Source organism: Mesoplodon mirus (genome assembly GCF_964341445.2).
Source record: "Mesoplodon mirus genome assembly, chromosome: 3".
Classification (NCBI taxonomy): domain Eukaryota; kingdom Metazoa; phylum Chordata; class Mammalia; order Artiodactyla; family Ziphiidae; genus Mesoplodon; species Mesoplodon mirus.
In genome coordinates, this window is record NC_138978.1 from 68,672,753 (window position 1) to 68,688,778 (window position 16,026).

Genomic DNA, 16,026 nt, shown 5'->3' on the forward strand with positions numbered 1-16,026 from the left:
GGTATAACTAAAAAGTTTTAAAAAGATAGTCATCCAGTTGTAGTGAAAGATTCCTTAAAACTTCAAAGCATGAATAAGACCAAAGTATTAATTTCAGAATATCAAAACTAAGGATTTCTGTTCAGTGAAGGACACTGACACAGACTACTAATGTCCCCCAAGTTCATTACCCCTCTCTCTAAACCTAACAGAATTCCTGAATTTTAGGTGGGATCATGGCTACCTGGGTAAAAGATTATATTGCCCAGCCCTCCTTATACCTAGATATGGCCCTGTGACTACTTTATAGCAAATGAAATGTGAGCAAACTTCCAACAAATGTGTGTAGCTTCTATATCGTGCCCTTAAAACAAACGGATTTGCCACCCTCTTCTCCCTCTTTTCCCTTTCCCAGTAGCTGGTGAGAGTCACACTGCATCAAGTTAAGAATGGCAATACCCTAGAAATGGTGAAATAGTAAGACAGAAGAATCTCCTCTTTCCATACTGTTACTTGAGAGATAAATAAATCTCTTTCTTGAGCCATTGTTAATATGGAGCTCTATTACAAATGCCACAGTTACCTCCTAAATAACAGAAACACCATGGGCAAAGTTAGCAGATGGATGACAAATTGGGAGAATATACTGGCAATGTCTAAAATCCAAAAGGCATAATATTTAAAATATGAGAGGAAAAAACCTCATGCAAGCATATAAACAAAAAATGGAAATCAGAAGTGGTCAAAAGCTATTAACATGCAATTCACATAAGAGGAAACCAAAAGACTAAAAAGCATATTAGGGGATGCTAAATTATATTAGTAATTAGAGAAATAAAAATTAAAATGATGTTATATCACTTATAACCATAAAATTGGCCAATACTGAGTAATGCCAAGGATCAAGGATATAGGGACGTAATATAAAAATATAGGGATATTCTTTAAGTTTTTGGTAGGAATGTCCTGGAAAACATTCTGGAAAATAGTCTGACAAAGCCTAGTTAAATTAGGAATACATAGGCTCTTGGATCCAGCCATCCTGCTCCTGAGTAGATACCCTAAGAAATCCTTATGCAGATCCAAAAGGAACTACATAAAAGACTGTTCATTATAGGGCTGTTTCTAGGAAATGGAGACAATGTAGATCTCTATCATTGAAGGAACAGGTCAGTTAAATGTGGAATACTGTTTAGCCATTAGAAACAAGGGAGTTCTAATACATATGACACACAGATACTAAAAATAGAGTGTTGAATAAAATAAGGAAGAAACAGAATGAGATTTATAGCAGATCATTATATAAATAAAAAGGCATGCACATGAAAATAATTTAATATACATTTATAATAAATAGGTAGTAAAGTAAATATATATTTTACAAAAACACACCAAAGAAACACCACATTAAAATGGTTGAGGAATAAGGATAAAAGGGAAAAAAATAAACAAGGAAGGGTCATTGCATAGACTAATGATAACAGTGTACCATGCACTAAATATGACTAACTCAGTCTTCTGCACTCGAAGTCCAAGAAAAGCAATAAAACAATATAAAATTTATACAAATAAATTTTTACAAAATTAAGTCTGCCTTTCTTTATTAAATATATTATTACTTCCTTTGAATACTCCTTGGGGTATTTTCCTAATATAATAAGCAATCCTGTGAATCCTGTGACAATTAATTTTCACAGGTCAGTAATCTAGGCAGCTGACCAGAGGGTAGGGGTAGTAGGAATACGGGGGATAGAGAAGAAGGAACTTAAATGTTATTCATATTATCTCTGAAAACGTGAGTTATTCTAATATAGTTCCTAGTATTATCTTCCTTCATTACTTAGGCTCAGTAGTATAAATCTATGTTCCTAGTGAACCTCCCTTGACTCATAATAGCAAGCCAAAAAAGAAACGGCAAGGAGGTTGGAGAGAGAGTAGAATAGAGCTGGAAGAAAGGTGAAAAAAAAAGACTAGTAATACATGTATCTGGCTTTTCTATTCAAGGTAGACTCCAGTGTCTTTAGGGATAGGAAAATAAAAGAACTGAGTGTGGAGCTCAGTCTTTCCATCAATGAGACACCCCAAAATGCATCAGAATCCTTTCATGTTCCATCTCCTTCTTGGCCAGCTAGCTCTGTTGCTCTATAAGGTTCTCAATGGCTGCCAGCCAAAACTGGTTGACTTCCTCCATGTTCAATAGCACTATAGATACCTGGACTTATTTCCTATCAGAAATGAAGCCACAGTTTTATTTTCAAAAATAGACTTGGCCTTATTATTTGCATCTCACTTTGGCAATTCCTTACTAGAAAAAATTGAGCTTTGGCTTGCTAACAGGGGTCCCTCCAAGCCCTGTGGCCTAGAGAACTTAGGGGAACCGTGTTCTCCTACAGTGAAAATGGCCAATTTTCCTTGATAAAAGGAAACCTAAAACTAATCCTTGCTTCAGGTGAACAAGCACTGATGTTTTCATTATACTAGAGCAAATGGATAAAAAAGTAAACAACTATCACAACAACAAAAAATATTTAGGGAGAAGAGGGTCAAGGCCACAGTATAGTCATAAAGGCCAAGTATCTTCCTTAATAAAATGTATCTTACATTCAGGGTTGGCTTCATGGCCGTACAACCAGTGCAGTCCACAGGGTCTCATGTTCAGAAGGACCCTGCTGGGGGTTTAATGCTCTGTGTTTGGGGTTTAATGCCCTAGGGTGGCTACCTTGAAATTCTCCCAGCTCTGGTCCACCACTGCTGCTGCTTCTCTCTGGGGTACAGTTTGAATTGGCTGGAGGAGGCCACATCTCCCTCCTCCAACTGCCCTCCCTGCTCCCTGATAGGTCCAGGTCAGGTACGCACCCCACCGCATACAGGGTGCCAGTGCGTTCAGTGGATGACTCCATTGGATCTTTTCCCGAATCCCAACCAGGTATCAAGTGAGGCCTGGCGCAGGACTCCATCTGCAGTAAATTGGGCAGGAGCAGGTTTATATGAAAAGGAGACTGACTTCCCTACCCCTAGCTGGGGCCCCACACTTTCATTGTGCCCTGGGCCCTACAAATGATGTAGCCATCTCTGCCTAAATCCTTCCAGGATGGGTAATGGAAAGAAGACTTTCCTGGTGGGAATAAGAAACTTACCAAGTAATAGGACTCTGTTCCTCTGAGTTTGATCTTCTTGGCGGTCTCCCACTCTGTATCATCGTGCCACATCACACTGGTCTCTGAGGTGCACTCCTCCCTTAACTACTCTGCAGATTCAAGTATTTCTCTTTATGCCACTTAGTGCAACTGAACCAAGCCAGAAGTTTCAGACAGGATTTGTTAAATAGTAAAGAAAACAGAAAGAAAAATAAACACAGAATCACAAGGAATACAAATAGTCCACCTGACAGAATAAAGACTGTGGTCCTAGGATAGCGGACTTATTCTTAGGAAGCCTATGACTCAACCATTCCACACAACAGCCCATTCTATTCCCCTTACCTCCCTATACACGTTCCCTTTAAATGTTTTGTTTTGTTTTTTTCCTTAATTCTTTTAGACAGTCCTAGGTTCCTCTCAGAGAGAACTCTCTCTTCCCTAGATGACTAATACCAGGAATTAAGTCATAGTTCAAAGGAAATGCTGCCTCCTCCTCCTCCTCCTCAAAAAAAAAAAAAAAAAAAAGGAGTTTTAGCTTGGTAGGCCGACTAGGATAACCGTATTTTAATAAAGTACAAAATTATTTCATTCCTATGCTGGGAAATAGGTAATATAGTAGCAAGGGCATTGTTCCCTAACGCTGGAAATGTTAGGGTATTTCTGTTTTCATTTTAAATCCTCTACGTTCAAACAATGATGTGTTCTACAGGTTCTGCTAAAAGAGTAACATGGATATCAGTGGCAATGAAAAGAAAGTAACGTGTTCAAGCTTCCCTCTAGAGCTCTGACATTCTGCTGTTCCTAAAAGTTTTACCCTATTTTAATTCCTGATTGATTTTTTTCTAAAATGTATGACCTAATTTCAGGAGTATCTGATGGCTTTATTGTTTTTTAGGTGTCACAGCTTGCAAATTTTTTTCATATTTCTTCCTCATGCAGTTGGTTGACCTCTGGCTATAACAGACTTTTTGTACCAGTTTATCTAATAAAAGGCAAAGCTCTGCCAACTCATTTCCAAATTCTCCTAGGTTAGCAGATGCATAAATTTTGGATTTCACAGGATATTTTTTAAAGTGAAGGTAAAACCTACAAATAATTGCCAACTTTTTATTTTATCAAGTAAAGACATTTAAAAGTAAAATATACTAATAATATTATTTCATAAAAGAAAGGACATTTTAGTTCTGAAGGAAGTCCTTTCAACTGAACAAATTAAGCAACAAACTCACTACATTTTCATTTCTCTGGGAAACGCTGAAGAAGAACATCAAAGATCATCACCAGGCAGCCTCCTGAATCAGAGGTTTGGCAACTTTTTAAAATTCTTAATAAATATTTCCCTCTAAACTTTTCAACCACTTTAAATATTTCTGTAAAAGTTTTATGAACTCCTATGTATGACAGACAATTCATGAAATTCAACAGTATGGACTCTGTGGCTTTTCAAAGTCATCCTAAATTTAAAAACCTTTCAAGTAAGCATTTCATTATGTCTTTTTTGTAACTACTAAGAACATTATACAGAAAGCACTGTAAAGTGCCATTGTCTTCTCTGGAATTATCTTTACATTCAAAACTTTCATTTATAAAATAGAATGCCACATATCACATGATTGATATATACCACAGGTTATTTTCAATACCTATGACATTACTTCATAACTAATGGCCTAATTTGACACAGTAGGCCTATCGTCTCATCACTTGATATTAATATAAACGCCTCCACTCTTTAAGAGGTTCTCTTCTACATTTAATTCCTCTTGGAAAATATACTTTATACACACACACACAGATGAAAATGTGTCAGGAAATTTTTAAATTCTGATGAAGTTCTTTGCTTAATAAATGTGTTCCTATATGTATTTTAACCATATCTGTTTAGAATATTTTGTTACCCGCCCGGAAAACAAAACACTGTATAGAATTAATAAGCTCTGACTTGACCTTCACCCTTTACTGCATAATAATCAATGTAAGATGTTACAAGGAAGTATTTATTATATTAAAACAAAGGACATTATTCTGATAGCTGTTGGGTCTAAAATGTAACATTTGACTTTCAAAGCAAGTAAATCAGTAAAGTTCCAAATGGGGACTTAACCAACAAAGGATCATGAAGTTAAAAAGTCTCTGTTAATCAATGACAAATTTAGTACTTGTTGCTACAATTACAAAGATAATAGTTCCTTTATGTCAGTGCCTTTGGTTTTGCAGCTGTAAAATAGCTTTGAAATTCAGCATTTCAAGGAACAGAAATTAATAGAAGGTCATTTCTACCAGAGAAATTTTAGGGGCCCATCCTCTCTAATCATCATTAAAAACTAAATCCGTAGGAGATGAGGCACTTTACTGATTGTCAAGTGGAAGCTATTATTCATTTGATGAAGCTCTTGGCACCGTGCCACTGATTCTGCACTACAGCCTGCTGCTTGTTCTCCTTCATCTCCAGCAATCAGGGTTGTTTCTGCCTGCCAGGAGCTATTTATAGAGCAAGGGGGTGGGGGGTGGGGGGCAGAAAAGCTGGTATGTTCTCTTTCTTGAAAAACAACTTTCAAACTTTGTAAGTATAAATCTGTTTTCCTTGTCACCGAACTGTGTCTACTTTTTCTGTCAATGCAGAAGATAAAGAAGCTGACTTCAGGACAACTGCCCTTCTTAGTAATGACTAAGGATTTGGTGGAGTCACAGGCTACAGACACACTGCATCTCACTCCCCAGGATTAATATTGCTCAAAACTACACACACCTTCTTATCTCTGTGGTGTAATTCTGACACTTCTATACTTCTGCGTCCGTTCCAATTCCATACCTTGAAAATTTCTAAGCACTCCCTGCTTTCCTATACTTATTAAAAGCAAATATATTTTGGAAAAAAAAAACCCTCAAAATATAAGTGTAGGAGAATATTTGGTGGCTCAATTTTTTAGGAGTTGGTTCAAACTTAATTAACAGTTGGGTGTTGGTGAAACTGTTCTTCCTATGATTGCAAAAGAAGTTGGATTTTCAAAAAATTTATGCTAAAATATTGGTTATCCCAAGGCAATATAAGTCTCTATTATTTAAATTTATCCACATGATATGGACATGGTATTCTCAAAGGTATCTGCAACTCTCACTGTCTTGAGTTGCAGTTGTGAACATATTTTAAAACCTAAACTATTCAGAATCTTTATTTTTGGAAGTTTCAGGCTTTATTTCGGCAGTTGCAAAATTCATTTAAAATGTTTTATCCTCTAAAATAATATATAAAGAATATAAAAATAAAACAATAGCATGCACTTAAAATACTTTAAAGATAGCAATAGAAATATTTCTGATTGCTGATATTTAATTTAATGGAAAGGAATTATATTTGTTAGAATACAAAACAACAAAGCCAAAACCTGAACCTTAGAAAAACATATGAAAATGTCAAAATCACATAGCTGTGAATTACCTGACATAGATTCTTTTGAGAAATTTAGTTGATGATCCATTTTATTGTAAAAAAACAATAACATGTTTTAACAAGCAACAATTTTTTTAAAGTAGCCATAGAGGGTCACCATTAAATGTTTGGTTACAGGTAGAACACTGAAGACCCCCCCATAATCATTTGAAAACATAACAGCGGATCAAAGTAGTCACTTAGCAGAACAACTTGATTTAGCAAGGTGGGAAACAGGCCAAGAATTTGTTTGTTTTGTTTTGTTTTGTTTTAATTTCATAGAAGACCTACACTTCAGTATGCCCTTTGAATTTTCAGAGCCCAGGGTTGTAGCAGGGACCAGAAAGGTATATTTACCTATGAGGCTGCAGTATCTTTTCTCCTAAAACCTACATGCCAAGACAGTTACCTAAAAGAAGCTAAAAATTAAATTAAATGCTCTGTTTTAGACAAAGCTATAGAATATGAAGTGAAATTAAATATTGTAGAGCCAAGTATTTTAGAAAGTCAAATGGAATAACAAGAAAATAAAAAGTCCATATGATTCTGAATTGCCCAAAATAACTCTACATGGCCTGAACGGCTAGGTAATTTCCAACTCCTCCTCCCCTTCACTTTTAGTTCTCAGGACCTTCCTCTGTGGTCTTCCATTCCACACAATGAAAAAACTGAGGCATTTTTAGAACAGTATTTTGACACCTCTGCCATTAATTCAACTAGTTACCACAGGGGCTCAGAAGGTTAGGCTTGCAAAGCTAATTCCCATCTTAAACATTCAATAATTCATTCAACAAATATTTACTGAGCACCTATTATATTCCCAGCACCATTCTAATTGTCAAGATACATCAAGGAACAAAAACATGCAAAATTCCTACCTTTATTAAATTTACATTCCAGTGGAGCTCCAGCTAAAACAAAACAAAGATCATCAAAAAAACTTCTCCCTGGGCCTCCCTGGTGGCGCAGTGGTTGAGAGTCCGCCTGCCGATGCAGGGGATACGGGTTCGTGCCCCGGTCTGGGAGGATCCCATGTGCCGCGGAGCGGCTGGGCCCGTGAGCCATGGCCGCTGGGCCTGCGCGTCCGGAGCCTGTGCTCCGCAACGGGGGAGGCCACAACAGTGAGAGGCCCGCATACCGCAAAAAAAAAAAACAAACAAACAAAAAAAACTTCTCCCTTTCATGAGCATAGTTATATTCCTGTCACAACTGCACAACATTAAATTGAAGAGCAACACCTTCATAACATTTACAATTTCTTGAGCATGGGCCATATATGCCAGGTACCATGTTGAATAAATTTTCATACATTATCCTATGTAATTAATCCCTTTTAATCTTAATCTTCAAAAAAAACCCACTATACAGATCCAGAAATGAATACTTAGAAAGGTTAAGTAACTTGTTAAGTTTACATGAGTAAAAAGTGGCAAATTTAACACAAGTCTCTCCCGCCTATAAGAATAGTAATTTCAGGCAAGTCTTCTACTAAGGACTTCGCAGCATTCATACATTCAGCATTTATTCAACAAATATTAACAGGGTGCCTAAGACATGCAGGCACTGTTTTAAAACACATGGAATACATTAGTGAACCAAAGAGGTAAAGATCCCTGCCCTTGAGGAGTTTAAATCTTAGTGGGAGGAGACAGACAACAAAACTAATCATAAGTAAGCAAATACATATGTTAGAAGGTTAACATTTAATTCATTGGAAAATATAAAATCCAACTTTTTTCCTAAGGATCTGAATTCTTAAGTTAGATGGAAAGACAACTTTTAATATTAAAAAAAAAAAGCTCAGGAGTCTTGACTTAAGCACCCCCAAAAGGAAAATGTGACAGCAGAACACAGTGTTAGAAAGAACTGACTTCATACTGAGGGAACTGACTCCTGTTTTCCACCACTGTGGAGAGGTGAACTTGTTTTAAGTCTTTGTTATTTTGATCATGAGAGGCTTGCAAATAAAGGGCAGAGCAGGGCATCAGTAATTGCCCATCTGGAGTACAACAAACACACGTAAATCACTGGAAAATCACGTGCGGTTTGATGACATTTATCCACTTTGGTTTCCACTGACTGACATGCCAAACACCAGACACCAAAATGACTAAGGTTGGGGAATAAATACCCATCATTAAATTTCCAGTGGTTTAATAATTACCCCTCTTCCTGGGGACACAATTAAACCTCACACAACAGCAAAACTCCAACAAACTAAATTGCTGGCCATCAGAGGTGAAGAGAAAATAAATGAGAAAAAGAGAAAGGGTGAGAGTAACAAAGGAAATGAAAGAAAAAAGAGAGAGAATGAAAGGAAGAGACAACACATAAGGGAAAAAAATCTCTTTGGTGATTATTGTCAACCATCCTCTGGCTTAAGACATCACCCACAGGCACTAAACAAAATGATTAAGCAGCAATTTTGATGTGTACCTCATTCTCATCATTCCAGAGGATGGGGCAAGTTACCCCAGCGGGAGCAAAAAGTGCAGTAACACAGGAAACATAATCCCACCCTCATGCCAAGCTTTCCTCCTAGGGGTAAGGATGAGGTAGATCTCTTTAGCACAAAAATGGTGAATTGTAGCTCTTCCGGGAATACTAACTGGCTTTGGTCAGTATTGCTTTCTTAAGAGGAAAAAAATGGAACCCTTCTTTTAATATTATATTAAGTGGTCCCAGAGTTATAACTGACCTAAACTAAATCTGACTCAAAGTTCCTTGTAATGGTTGAAAAACTTGGAATACCTTCATATCCATGGAGTTTCCAGGCATAGTCTAAGGAAAAATTCCCAGTTACTGACTGAAACTAAGAGAAGTAAATTGGCTACAAGATGACGATAAATCCCATTTGAGATATGATACCAGGGATTACATATTAGTTGAGATCAAAGTCAGTGCTCCTTAAGTGGGTTCCTTCTTAATTTTTCCTATTTAAAAACTGAAAATACCCTAGCAGGCCAACTACAGAAACCATGTCTATGTTCGTTACCACTGTATCTCAAGGACCTTGCATGGTACTTAACAAATAATAGCACTTAATAGATATTTGACAAAAAAAGTGAAAATGAATGAATTTATTAATATTATTTGTCTATCACAAGAATATGGTATTATTTTATATATAACTATTTGGTTCCCTGGGTTAACTAAGTACTCTACAAAGCCCAAAATGACTCTAAAATTCATTATATTTCTATGCCTCCATATTTACTTTTTTATATCTTTAATTTTATCTTAATAAGCAAAATACCACATTAGTCTCTGGCCAACATAAAACAGGAAGGAGAAGAAGTAACTAATATTTATTTAGAACTCACTAAGATTGGCATGTGCCATATGCCTTCATTTGCATTGTCTCATTTCTTAAGATACTCTGATATAGTAGATATTATTAACCTCCTTTTAACAGAGAAAGAAGCATAGGCTTGAAGATGTTAACTAACTTGCCTAAAATTGTAAAATTATAAGTGGCAGAACACAGAATCAAACCCAAGCCCTTTTGACTTCAAAGTTCATTCTCTCTTTCTATTATATCAAACGGCCAAAGGAACACTTAATCAAACTGCAAAACCAGCATCTATCTGTCAAAAGATAAACTTCTCTTCAAGATTGGGGTGTACCTGTGCCAGCATGTATGTGTTTTCACTATGATAAACAATTCCAGCAAAGGAGAAGAGTGACAATTGAGTTCAAACACCAAAATATCTTTTATTTAGAGATTTTATTTTATAATAGTATGCTAAGAAAGTATTCTTTCGAAGAAGCCATTTCATTATAAATGTTTATTTCCTTCTTTTGTTTTAGTTTGACTTACTTTTAGTCAGACCAATCAGGAAAAAAAGCACTTCAAAGAAAGTCATAGATGGAAGCAAAAAACACAGAGAGAAGAGAAGTGGAGAGACTCTGAGCAGCATCCCCCAAAATCAATGATTCCCACCAAGGAAACCATGAAAAGCAAAACTTTCTCGATGAATGCCAGTTCGCTGGAAGGAGGCAATCATGCTCTTCTCTTCTAAAAAGTTACTCAGCATGACCTCTGCTCAAGTCTCCTGTGAATAAGTTCTAGAAGAGGTCCATGGAGGTACAATCCTACATGAAACTGAACAATCCTCTGGCAATCAGATAGTGAATTTGAGGCTTAGAGGAAAAGGTCCTATGTTTGTAAGTGAAGTAAACATTATTGGTGTTTTAACCACTCACATCACCTGTACATGTATTTTGCTCAAACCACTGAACTAATAATTACCAGAGTTCAAAACCAAGACCTCAGTTGTGTGAGTATGTCTGTCTGTGTGTCTCCAGGACAGAAAGAAATCCTCAGGAAAAAAAAAAAAAAAAAAAAAAAAGGCTCATCTTTTGACTGGCCTAATATGAAAAACTCCCTGAAATAAACATGTGTCGAGTTAAAGAGGAAATCATTCAGCAAAATTTATGAAGAAAAATCCGTTTGATAAACCTCTGGAAGTCTCAAATTTAAAGTGCTCTAACTGGGGAAAGTGGTGGGGGGGATGAACTGGGAGATTGGGATTGACATACAGACACTAATATGTATAAAATAGATAACTAATAAGAACCTGCTGTATAACACAGAGAACTCCACTTTGCTGTACAGTAGAAACTAACACAACATTGTAAAACAACTATACCCCAATTAAGAAAGGAAAAAAAACTGGAAAAAAAATAAAGTGCTCTAATTATCTGATCGAAGTGTCAGCATGGGTGTTGCAAATCTCTACAAGTGAGATCCTGTCAAAAGCAGATATTAGGTCATAACCATTAATAATCAGAATCATAACCTACCAAAAATTGGCTTATGTTTTCTTTTTATGTTATCAATCTGTACTGTACCTCAGTCTCCCTCACCCTAAAGTAAAGTTTATAACAAGTAATTTCTGTCTAAAAGAAGATATGAACAGCATAAGCTTTACACATAAGCAAATATCTATGTGGTTTATTTTGAAGAATAGCAAAAGGTCCATGTGTCCCCCAAGTGTATCATCCTCTCTCATGCACTACTGGTTTCAAACTAAGAAATTCACCGTTAATGGCCCTTCTTTGAACTAGGACATAATATATGTAAATTATCTATAAACATCCATACCCTTTCCTTTAAGAGCAGAGTTTGAGGCAACAGACAGAAATCAGGTTTATTTCAACAGGGTAAAGAGAACAATTTGGAACATCCACGGAAAAAGTCAGATCATTAAATATTAGGAAGATAAGTAAAGATGCCAGAAGATATAACAATAGAAAGTTGAAGCAAAGGCAAATTTTCTAACATAATAATAACATAATTCATCTGGCTCACCTTACTTAGGAAGATTAAATAATATATGCAGGGCTCTCTAAATGACTTGAAAAAGAAACCATAGAAATACAGAGAATAATTATAGCTACGTCTTTTAGTTCTAAATAAGTCTTGGCTGAAAGCCCCATTAGCTCATTCATATCCACAGACTATCACTTAGTAACAACAACAAAAAAAAAATCCTACATGCTAGTCAAGGAGCCAAAGAGTCAAATGCATCCTGCAAGGGCTCAAAATCTAATCAGAATTCAACCTGGGCAATATAAGAATCTGGTTCACATATTTTTAGTGGGTATCTTTCAAACACTTAAGGGAGAAAGAGATTAATAAATTATCTCCAAACCCTATCCCTAACATGTAAGGAATGAAAAGGCTGCCACCTGTCTAGGATTTGAGTTTCACAGACATGTTCACTACATCAAAGCATCAAGGGAAAGGCTTCAAGAGAAGACAGACAAGATCAAGAGACTTGCATATTTTAAATAAGGCACAAAAATTACAACATAAAAAAAGGATCAGAACCCTTCTATTCATTCAAAAATCTGAGGGCCTTTAGTGGGTTAGGCTTAAATTTATATGTCCTAGAAAAGGTACCCTGTTTAAAAAGAAGTTTAAGGGGGAACAAATGTATTTCATGGGGTTTTATAAATTAATGAAAGTGTTCTGCAAGGTGCTTTGAGATTCAGAGATTAAAGAAAACTGTGAAGCCATATAAAGTATTTACTTTCCCTAATGCTGTGAGAATATGAGTGACTTTTCTCAGCTGTTGTCAGAGAAACTTTTCCATATTTATTCTTTCTTGGTGCTATTTATACCAAGAGTAATAACATGTTATATTTAAAGTAAGCTTTAAAGATTGCAAAGGGATATTATATATGCTTTTCTGATCCTTAGATATATTCTGGAGATAGTTATTTTTATCTCTATTTTATAGATAAGTCAACTAAGATTTAAATGTTTAGTAATTTACTCAAGGTTACACATAGGTAAGTAATAGAACTGTGTCAAATTCTTGTCTTTGGGCTCCAGGTTCATGACATTTCTTCCCACCAGCCTAGCAAGTAACAAGATAGACAACTCATTTTTATTCACTGCTCATTTCACAAGGTAGACATTCCAACTAGACCTGTTAAAATAGTCAATATTATTATTAAGGCAAAAGTATAGTAATTTTCATCACTGATAGCATAGTGAAGGTGCAAACTACAACTCTTTCACATGACCCACACAAAGCAAATTGATTGGAGGCTTCATATTGTTCCTGGATCAATCTGTGTGTGACCATCTTGCTAAAGCAAGGGGATTTCTTTATTCTGGACCTTAACTTGTGAAACTGAGTCTTGGCAAATTTCAGAATGTGTTGATGCAATCCACATGTACTGTTATGAAAGTCTGCCTAAGCCATGGCCCCTGGGGCAGGTGGTTCCTTTGATCTTTATAGTTGTAAAGGAAACATTTGGTAATCAGACTGGAAAAGTACCCTAGAGATAAGCGGAAGGCTTATAAGAAGAATTTCGTGTCATTGTGCAAACGTACAATGACATGAAATTCTTTTTCTGCCTAAATCTCATTCTTTCAGTAGTAAAAGAGTCTGAAGGAGAATCCTGGGAGAATAAAAAGAGCTTCAGAGGCACTTGTTAGAGTGGTTCTTGCAATAGCAATAAAAATAGAAGTAAAGAAAAAAAAATCAAGAGTAGTACTTTTTTGTCACAGCTTATAATAAAAAGCCCCCACAGTACAATATTTCAGTTAGACTTTGCTGTGTAACAAACCATTCCTAAACTAAATGGCTTAAAAATTTTTTATTACTTCTTATAATTCTGACGGTTTGGTTGGGTGGTTCCTCTTCTGACCTCACCTGTCCTCACTCATGTGCTGTATTCACCTGGAGAGTCAGCTAAGGGCCTATGGTCAAGGTGGAAAAATAGACTCCACCAGTTGATGGGAGAAGTCACATTGCAAAAGTCTGTGGACACAGGGAGGCATAATTCTTTGGGGTCCATTATAGGTATAACAATCAATCACACTAGGGTTTTTAATCCCAGCTGTACATAGAATCATCTGGAACACTTTTGAACAACTACCAATGACTGAGTCTCACTTCTAGAGATTCTGATTTAAGTGGTTTGGTGTGAAGCCTAATCATCAGCGTTTCTAAAAGTTCTCCAGGTGATTAAAATTAAGCTAGATCTAAGAACAACTGCTATATTTCATGATTGAATTATAGTAGTTGTAGAATGAGTACACAAGAAAACTTTGCAACAAAAATTCATACCAATGGAAATGATGAAGGGTAAGAAAAAATAGGAAACAGAAACAGAAGACAGAAAAATATTGGATCAAAGCCAATAACAAAACCAGAACAAAGATATTAACTCAGTCAAAACCAGCTATGGGTTTTTATCAGTACCCTAATGAAGGGAGATTGGTAATTAACACCAGAACAAAACTGATGACCTATGTAACTATGTGTTATAGTCTTAACTTGTTGTATTCATACTTAGAGATATGCTTAAGTATTTAAAACCCATACACAGTTCACTCATTGTGTTGATCTAGTTTTTCCCAATTGACTCTTTGTATCTTCCCTCTAATACATGGGTTCTCAACACAGTCTGAACCTAGGATGTTTTTAAAGACTGCTGATGCAAAAGCCCAAACCCAAGTGTTCTGATTTAATTGGCCTGCAACAGAACCCAGGCATCAGCTACCCAGGTGATTCTAATGTGAAGCCAACTTTGAGAACTGCTGCTTTACGATGTCATTTTTTTAAGCAAACCTTAAAGTATTGATAAGGAGAGTTGGACATTAACTCTGATGGAACTAATCAATACAGTGTTCTCCATTAGGGTTTAAAATAGTTCTCTGAAGGCTGGACCTACATATTTTTTAACTGGGTGTATCAACACCCAGGCACAATTCATGGCATAAGACCTAGACTGGTAACTGTCTTACAGAATGAACACCCTAAGTTATTGCTGAGTGAGTTTGAGTGAGGGCTGAACATACCACAGCTTCCAGGAACATTAAATACCTTGAATTCATCAAAAAGTTACTGAAAAATCTCCTGCTGGCAAAGAACTGTGCCAGTTACTCCACATATATACTCATTGTAAATATTAATGCCAGGCCACTGTAAATATTTTTTTATGCAACTGACAGTTACATCCAGGGTAAGCTAGTAATTAGAAAACCTCATATTGCTTGAATACCCAAGGATTAACTGAAATAGCCCTCTTCATCAGACAGAGACAGAACTTATACTTGAAACATAGCCCATTAACAGTCAATACTTGTACACTCCAGAGCCTCCACCATAGACTGACCTCCCCAGAGACACCAGGCTTGGACACCCCAGCTCAATGTCAGGCAATTATCCTTTATGCTTCTGATACCTCCTATCATCCATCCTTGCTTTTCATTCCTCATCCTGTTCCTGCATCTACCCAACTTCTAAATCTTCTTAGCTTAACTTTCTCTTCCTGACTGAAAACTTAGTCCCTGGAATTTGTTTTTTCTAGTTTCAACCCTCCATCCTCTCTAGAACACAACTTAGACTGATTCCTTGACTTTTCTTACTCTCAACCAACATCAGAAAATCATGTCAGTGAAGCTCCAGCCATGGGACACCATCTATGAGGTCTCACTGGCCTATGCCCCTTGTACACTTCTTCTCCAACTCACACATTTTCAGGTCAACCGCACACTGGGACTGACCCTCATTCTGCTGGTTGGCTGTCAAATCCCTATTTAGAATATGTGAACTCAGGGGACTTCAGAAGTCAGGGTTCCCAAACTTATACTGGGCACTATCTTAGAGAAAAAAATTTGTGTAAATATGGTAAATACTAGCTTTAGCAAAATCAGAAAGATTCCTTTAGTGGAGGTCTTCAAAGACCCTTGATAAATACTGTGAATTTCTACCACCAGGTGTCTTCTAATGCTGCAAAAGAAGTTTTGGTGGCTTGAAAAAAATCTGAGAATTCTCACTAAACATCCCAAGTGTGGAGATAAGTAAACTGAGATGAGAAGATCGCCTTTTTTTCTCTCTCTTTCCTGATTAGCTTGAAATAAAGGGTATGAGGTAGATGTGGAGAGGGATGGTTTAGACACTGGTGAAAACAGTGCAGGTTTTAGGGTTATGTATTAGAAACAAATCCTAT